A 6,690-nucleotide genomic window follows, 5' to 3' on the forward strand; every position below is an offset into this window, starting at 1 on the left:
ACAACCAAGCAGATGTCTGGAGGGCAGACCACAATCCTGTTTATGAGAAAAAGAGTGAGGGGGAAGAGAAAGGTAGGAAGTTAGAGCTGATGTGCAGCGTTCAGCCCGTGGCTCACTGCTGCCCCCTACTGTGGTGACAGTAGAACTCCACAACATACTGCACTGCACAGGTTTACCCTCAAAAGAAGCTCTAAGGTTGCCAGCAGGACAGAAAAGTTGTATTTGTAATACCCTCTTAAAGCCTCGGGTCTCACATTTGATTTCTCTGTGCAAAACTAAGGCATTTTTAGTGAGATACTACAAATCCACAGAAGATGCACGCCAACAACAACAGCTACCGGCTTTAACTTCTCTGCTCTGTGTTCTGTATCATGCAGCAATTTGAGATTTCCGTTGCGATTCTTTAAGTGTCACTTATACGAGATCGCTCAAGAAGCTTAATGATATGTAAAACATCTGTACTACACAATCCTCATGCCCACTCGCACCGACATGTGTACAAGCGGGGAGTTGGAAAGATTGGAGTGACTGCAGGAGTCTCCAGGGGGCCAAGAGAGACGGTAAACTAAGCCATGAGAAAGAAAGAAAAAAAAATCAGATCACCTTGAATTTGCATAAACAGTCTTCAAATGGCTGCACAGAGGGTGTAAGTGTTAGCAATCCAAGCCTGAATAACTCCCAGCCGCGGATTAGTATTGGGTTCACCCAGGTCATTTAACACTTAAGACAGTCTCCAGGGAGCCTATTCATGTTGGACAAATTGTTTTGCCTTTACGGCAGCTCTGCTCTGCACAGGGGTGTTAGGCAGTTCTGAGGAATAATTTGCCGCCTGTAGTGAGGGACACACTGCACCCTGTTCCTTCCGTTCGGAAAGCGAGGACATATCAAAAATACTAAATGGCAACAGGAGCAACATCAGCACCAATTACATGGAAGTAGTCTCTGTCTGGGTTAAGGTCCTGGAGATGGGCTAAAGATGTGGGGGATAATGAGCAAAGACTCTTCTTTTAGCTTTAAGCAGAACGGGCACACAGATGAAATGTGGAACACAGAACTCTGCCAACCGGAAATATAAAAACTTTGCAAAGGTGGGCATAGCTTGTCGAGATATGAACGGAGTCAGAGGGTTATCAAGGAGCTCAGTGTGTATGTGTGAGAGACCTAGAGAAAATTGCTTTTGTTGGCGAGGAGTCGAGTCTGCCTCTGTGACACTGAAGAAGAGAGCAGGGGCCGACCTCCCTCCTGCATCCTGCCAGGTACATTCTCAGAGTGTAAACATCCTTCCTGTACATGACGCAGTCATTTACACGTGAAGGACGTCTGAGGAAGGAAAGAGATGCCTGGTCAACAATGTCTTCTTCTGTTTCTCTGCTTCTCAGCGGCTCCTTTGAGGCTTCCAAACTATTTTCTGGTATCCTTTGCATCAGGTGAACACCACCTCTGGTCCAAAGCAGTGATTATTATCCCTGCTGAAAAGCAATTGGAGCAAAATGCATCCCCAACTGAATACAGTATGACTGTAAAATAGATTTGTTGCTAACTAATTATGCATTTCCCATGCAATTTATAACACAGCAATGCCTGCAGTAACACTTAACTTCTGGAGCTTGATTAATGACACCATGCAAGAAGCTGGAAGCTTAGAAATAGGAAGTGTGGAGAAGGAGCTCACATCGCCAGCATCAGCAGTCTGGCCCCGCTCCGTCTGTCACCGCTCTCGCCCGCTTCCCATAAAAGTAAAATGCAGCAGGTTTGGAAAACAGCCTTGTCCTGTTTGTCAGAGAGCTTGTCGTAAATATCGTGTTTCTCAAGCCCCCAGAGGTGAAAGCTTTGGTGATAGCACTCATCACCACCCTGGCACTTCATCTGCTGGTGCCAGCCACACTTAGTGCAGAGCATTGTTTCAGATAACACTAATCTGTTGTGCCACAAAGTGATAATCATTTACTTACAGCTTCAATGAGTTAGGTGTGTTTTTTTTCCAGTCCTACTGCACAGATGACTCTGACTGCTGTACAAGCAGAGATTTGACAGGTTTTTTGATCAATAGCAATTATGAACAATTACATTTGGTTGTGGGATTTCAGGCTTTCACTCAGTCCCACTGTAATTCACCTGGCCAGCTATGGAGGATGGTGCTACGGTACAAGCCAACGATCAGCATTGTGAGGCATTTAGTCAAGCTAAATGACAAAGTGCTATTATTACAGTATATTGCATTTGTGATACATTGCCTCTATTTCTCTTGGGTCTCTAATTAAGTAGCTTATTCATCTCTATGGTGAATATATGGGTTTGTTATTTGTTTCAATTACAGGACACTAAGCCATGGCAGAGATTTATCTGTGTTGTTGTAATTTGTTGGTGTGTGGGTGATTACTTAATGACCCTTAATGATTTTCTCTGAAATAATAAAAATGTTCTCACCATTGAAAAACCCTGCATTGAGAGCAGGCTTGATATTGACCTAGTCAAATAAACAGTCCAATGTTAACTTCTCGGACAACCCTCACATGTAACGTGACAATAAGAGCTGAAGACAGTGACTCTGATTGTTAGTGAAGAGAACAAGTCAGACTACTCTTATTAATCTAACTTAACTCTGCTCCACTGACCTGAGCCCAGATGGAATCACCATTAACATGACACAAGTTAAAAGCTGCTACTACAACACTGCAGCAGACATGATGCGCATGAGTAGTGACACCACTTGACTATCAACCGTACACTACTTATCATTCTGTAGTTCTTCAGCCAATTTATAATGAGCTGACTTCTGACTGGAGGCCAATAAACAACAGTCCAGAGACTGAGGTTTACAGATGCACATACAGTACGTACCATATTCTAAACCTACACAGGTCAAATGCTGTCAAGAGCTTTTTTAAGATTGTTAAACCAATATGATTGACTGAGACACAGCATGCTTCTCTTAAACAGAATATGTGGTCTTTAACTCCTTTACAAGTTTATTTTAAAGAATATGTGGAAAGCTCTTCTGTTGAGCACCACTCGTGTTTGAAGTTGCATCCTTTTCTCGCAACTTTCTACGGCAGTCTTCAGAAAATCATGTAAAAGCAGCATATCCACTTGCAGCAGCTCCTCATCTATGCATCCTGCTACACAGCACCCCTGTCTCCTTTTATTAGAATGCGATCAGAAACACTTGAGGTCTCAAAGGACTGTGGTACACTGCCAGCAGCACAAATATGAGCCGGGGCTGCTTTTTTCAAGACGTCAGCTTGTGTGCTACACATTCAATTAATGAATCAAAGAATTAACCGCACAAAAAGCAGCCGCATAGGCAAGTATTAACTTGGAAGCTAATTAGCAGTGAGTGTCATTGAAACAAAGGTAACTAACAAAGCTATTTAAAAAATGATATGGTTGAATATCTTAACTAAACATATTTAAAGCCATTCTTCAGTCTTCCGCCTCCTCCACTCTTTGATCATCATCATGTCCTCCATACATTTTATCATCGCTCCATGATCACATTCACATCAAAATTCAAGAGACAGCTCCTTCATATCATCAAATCAAATAAAGTCAAAAACTCTCACTCCCTATTACCCAAGGGAGCCAATCATTTGACAGTGGGGTTTTTATTAAACCAATCAAAAGCTCACGTGTAATAGCTCACCCCCACGAGGCCGACGCCAATCAGCAGCACCTGCATCAAGACCTCCTCTACAATCAGAACAGTGATGGCCAAGCTTGGGAATTCATCCGGTGCAGAGATAAAAGCGTTTTTACCCTTTAATCAGTGTAAAGCATAACTCAATATTACCTCCGTACACACCGGTGACCAACTGTTTCAAGTAAATCGAACGTCTTCATTCACCTGCCTGACTTACAACATCGCATTTGAAAGTTCAGGGGCGCAACATGAAAGAAGTTTCATGCACGACACGTCCAACATTTACAGTAACTTTTTAACCTCAATTTCTAGGACAATGTTCTCTTTCTTCATTTCTTGTTGAGATACCAAAATTGTCATAGGACTGTTAGGAAGGCAGCCTCTTATGAAATGCTGGGTACAGTCACAATCAACAGATGGTGAGCACTGCCTCTTCCCCCCCAGGGCAACAGTAAAACTGAGCTTGTGAAATCTGTCACAATCCATGGTGGTAAATGTCTCGCAGTTCCTGCAAATGCTAATGAAGCTCAAGTGAGGTCCAAAACTGAGCAGGGGTGGGCAGGGAGAGATGGAGTCCAATTTAAAAATGACACTGTGTGACAAACTCGTCCTTTCAGAGGGCAGAGAGTTTTCTCTGGCCTGCGGACAGACATCCACAAATGAGTGCTGCTCAAAGATGCCAGTGACATTAAGGTTGCCATTGTGTCCGTCTCCTTTGAGGCTTGCTCCCACACGTTCCATCAGAGGCCTGGATGAAACCTGCTATTGCTGGCAAACACCAGCTTTCATTAGATGGTCTATAGTAAGGAAGTTAATTACAATGTGCTGCTTTTGAGTGAAATGAGTTTAAAACAGTGGGGTGCACATACTGGACATTCAAAAGACCTCCACTCAGCTGGAACTCAATTTAAAAAAGTGCCCTTGACATGAAGCCTTCAGACAGAGAGTACTGATGTGACATTGGTTTTTATCTGCTAATGAACACATCCAGAAGTCCCTCTGTTTCACATCACACACACAGTCGACTCTTTAATAATTAGCGCAGTCTTTTACTCACCACTTCAAAGTTTCAGATTAAAGTAGAATGGCTGATTGAATCCTGTCAGTAAATACAATCTACACCACAACAGATGAGTGTGCACTGTAAATGTGCACACATAAAGCCTATAACGGATTACTATGGAAACATAGTTGGCACAGGCTCACCTACTTGCATACTAACCATAGAACATGTCATACCCACACATATCTCTAACAACAACATAGATTAGAATAATAATTCAGTGCAGAGGCAGATCACAACACTACTGTGTAACCAACATGTGAGGGCAAGCCCATTTCCCAGACACCCCCAACCACTAAGGGAGATGACTAAACCTAAGCCCAAACAATCCACCTTATATGCAGGGTACATCAGCAGGTACTTAGAGTATTTACTTGCACATATTAAAATTACAAATTAATGGGCTGGAACATATAATCTCTCCTTGTGAAAAGTTATGTTGCGTGATAAACAGATAACCATTAGTACATGGGAATATAAGCTTAAATTGGTACTGGGTGCAGCTGAGTGTAGCGGCAGAAGCAGGGACCATGGAACAGGAGCTCAGCAGTTTCTAAAAGATGTAAATGAGGTATGTGAAGGAAATGTGAATATAACTACATCATCTGTGACAGAGGGCGTGATGACTTCTCCATGCAAGTACAGGAAAATAATTATGTCAGTGGTTTTTCAGCATGACAGCAATGTGACATCACCGTCTCTACAGGAGACCAAACCAGTGCATATAACCACTACATACAGTAAGAGTGTCAAACCGCAGATGGAAACCCAAGGGGGAAAGGACTCTGTAATTCACAATTACTATTGTCAACACTACTATTGCACATAAAACCAGCAGCCAGGACACGAGAAGCAAGAACACTCAGCAGCTTCAATTAATTAACAACACATAGATGTGGCAACAGTGGAAAACACGACCAGGTGGGTTTGATTTAATTACACAATTAAGTCGAGTACTATAGCCAGCAGTCGCACAACTGTATGTGACAACAGACCTGTTTCCTGGCAGTCTCTGTGCTCTGAGTGTCCCTTCCATTGAGGAAATTCCCGCTACATGCGCCTGCTTAGTGACGTAGGCTAATTTTACTAATTAAACACACCTGTGCTTTTCTGCAATAGTGAATCGAGGTCCAATCAGCTGGTGGTATGAGGGATATTTATCACCTGAGCAGCCACAGGGCAGATACAGCAAAGACAGTACAGCAACGGTGTGGTAAAGCTTAAGGCTAATTTTACTAATTAAACACACCTGTGCCTTTCTGCAATAGTGACTCGAGGTCCATGTGCGAATGCGGGAGCGTGCCTATGTTCCCACAGCCCTATGTTCCCTCAGCCCTATGTTCCCTCTGGACTCTCTCTACCTATCTGGACTCTACCTATCTGGCTTGTCTAGCCTCTACCTGGTCTTTTTACTAAACTTAACCAACTCCTTTCTTCATTGCCTAAACCCAACCAATGGTGGGACCAAAGGGCTGAGGGAACATAGGGCCTAATTTTCAGTGACAACAAAAGTTAGAAATGAGGGAACATAGGGCTGTGGGAACATAGGCATGACCCCCTGACGGGCTGCCCTCTGAGGACTGTTAGTGTTGCGTTCAAGACTTCCAATTTGTGTGTTATCACAAGGGAAAAAAGAGACGTAGGCCTGACCAAATTTACATATGACCACAAAGTTGTGTGCTGAACTTCAAATTAATTTAGTTGCAAATTGCCAGCTTTCAAACTTTAAACTTCTAGTCCACATTATCACTTGGAGTATTTGGTCCAGTTCTTTACAAATTACCTTTATCCACAGGTTGGTCTGCTTTTCCAATTTAGGGCAAACTCACCACCAGCATTATAAATGTCCTGTGCTGATCTGCTGGCCTCTTTTCCAAAGGCCTTGCATTGCAGTTAAATTGGGAAACCAGCCTCTCTGTAAGATTACTTCTCAATTTAACAAGATGTTTCTTTTATTTTTTATTTTATAGCCAAGATTAATTTGTAA

This window comes from Trachurus japonicus, chromosome 15 (assembly GCF_045865225.1).
Source record: "Trachurus japonicus isolate A0001 chromosome 15, Traja_1.0".
In the NCBI taxonomy this organism is placed as follows: domain Eukaryota; kingdom Metazoa; phylum Chordata; class Actinopteri; order Carangiformes; family Carangidae; genus Trachurus; species Trachurus japonicus.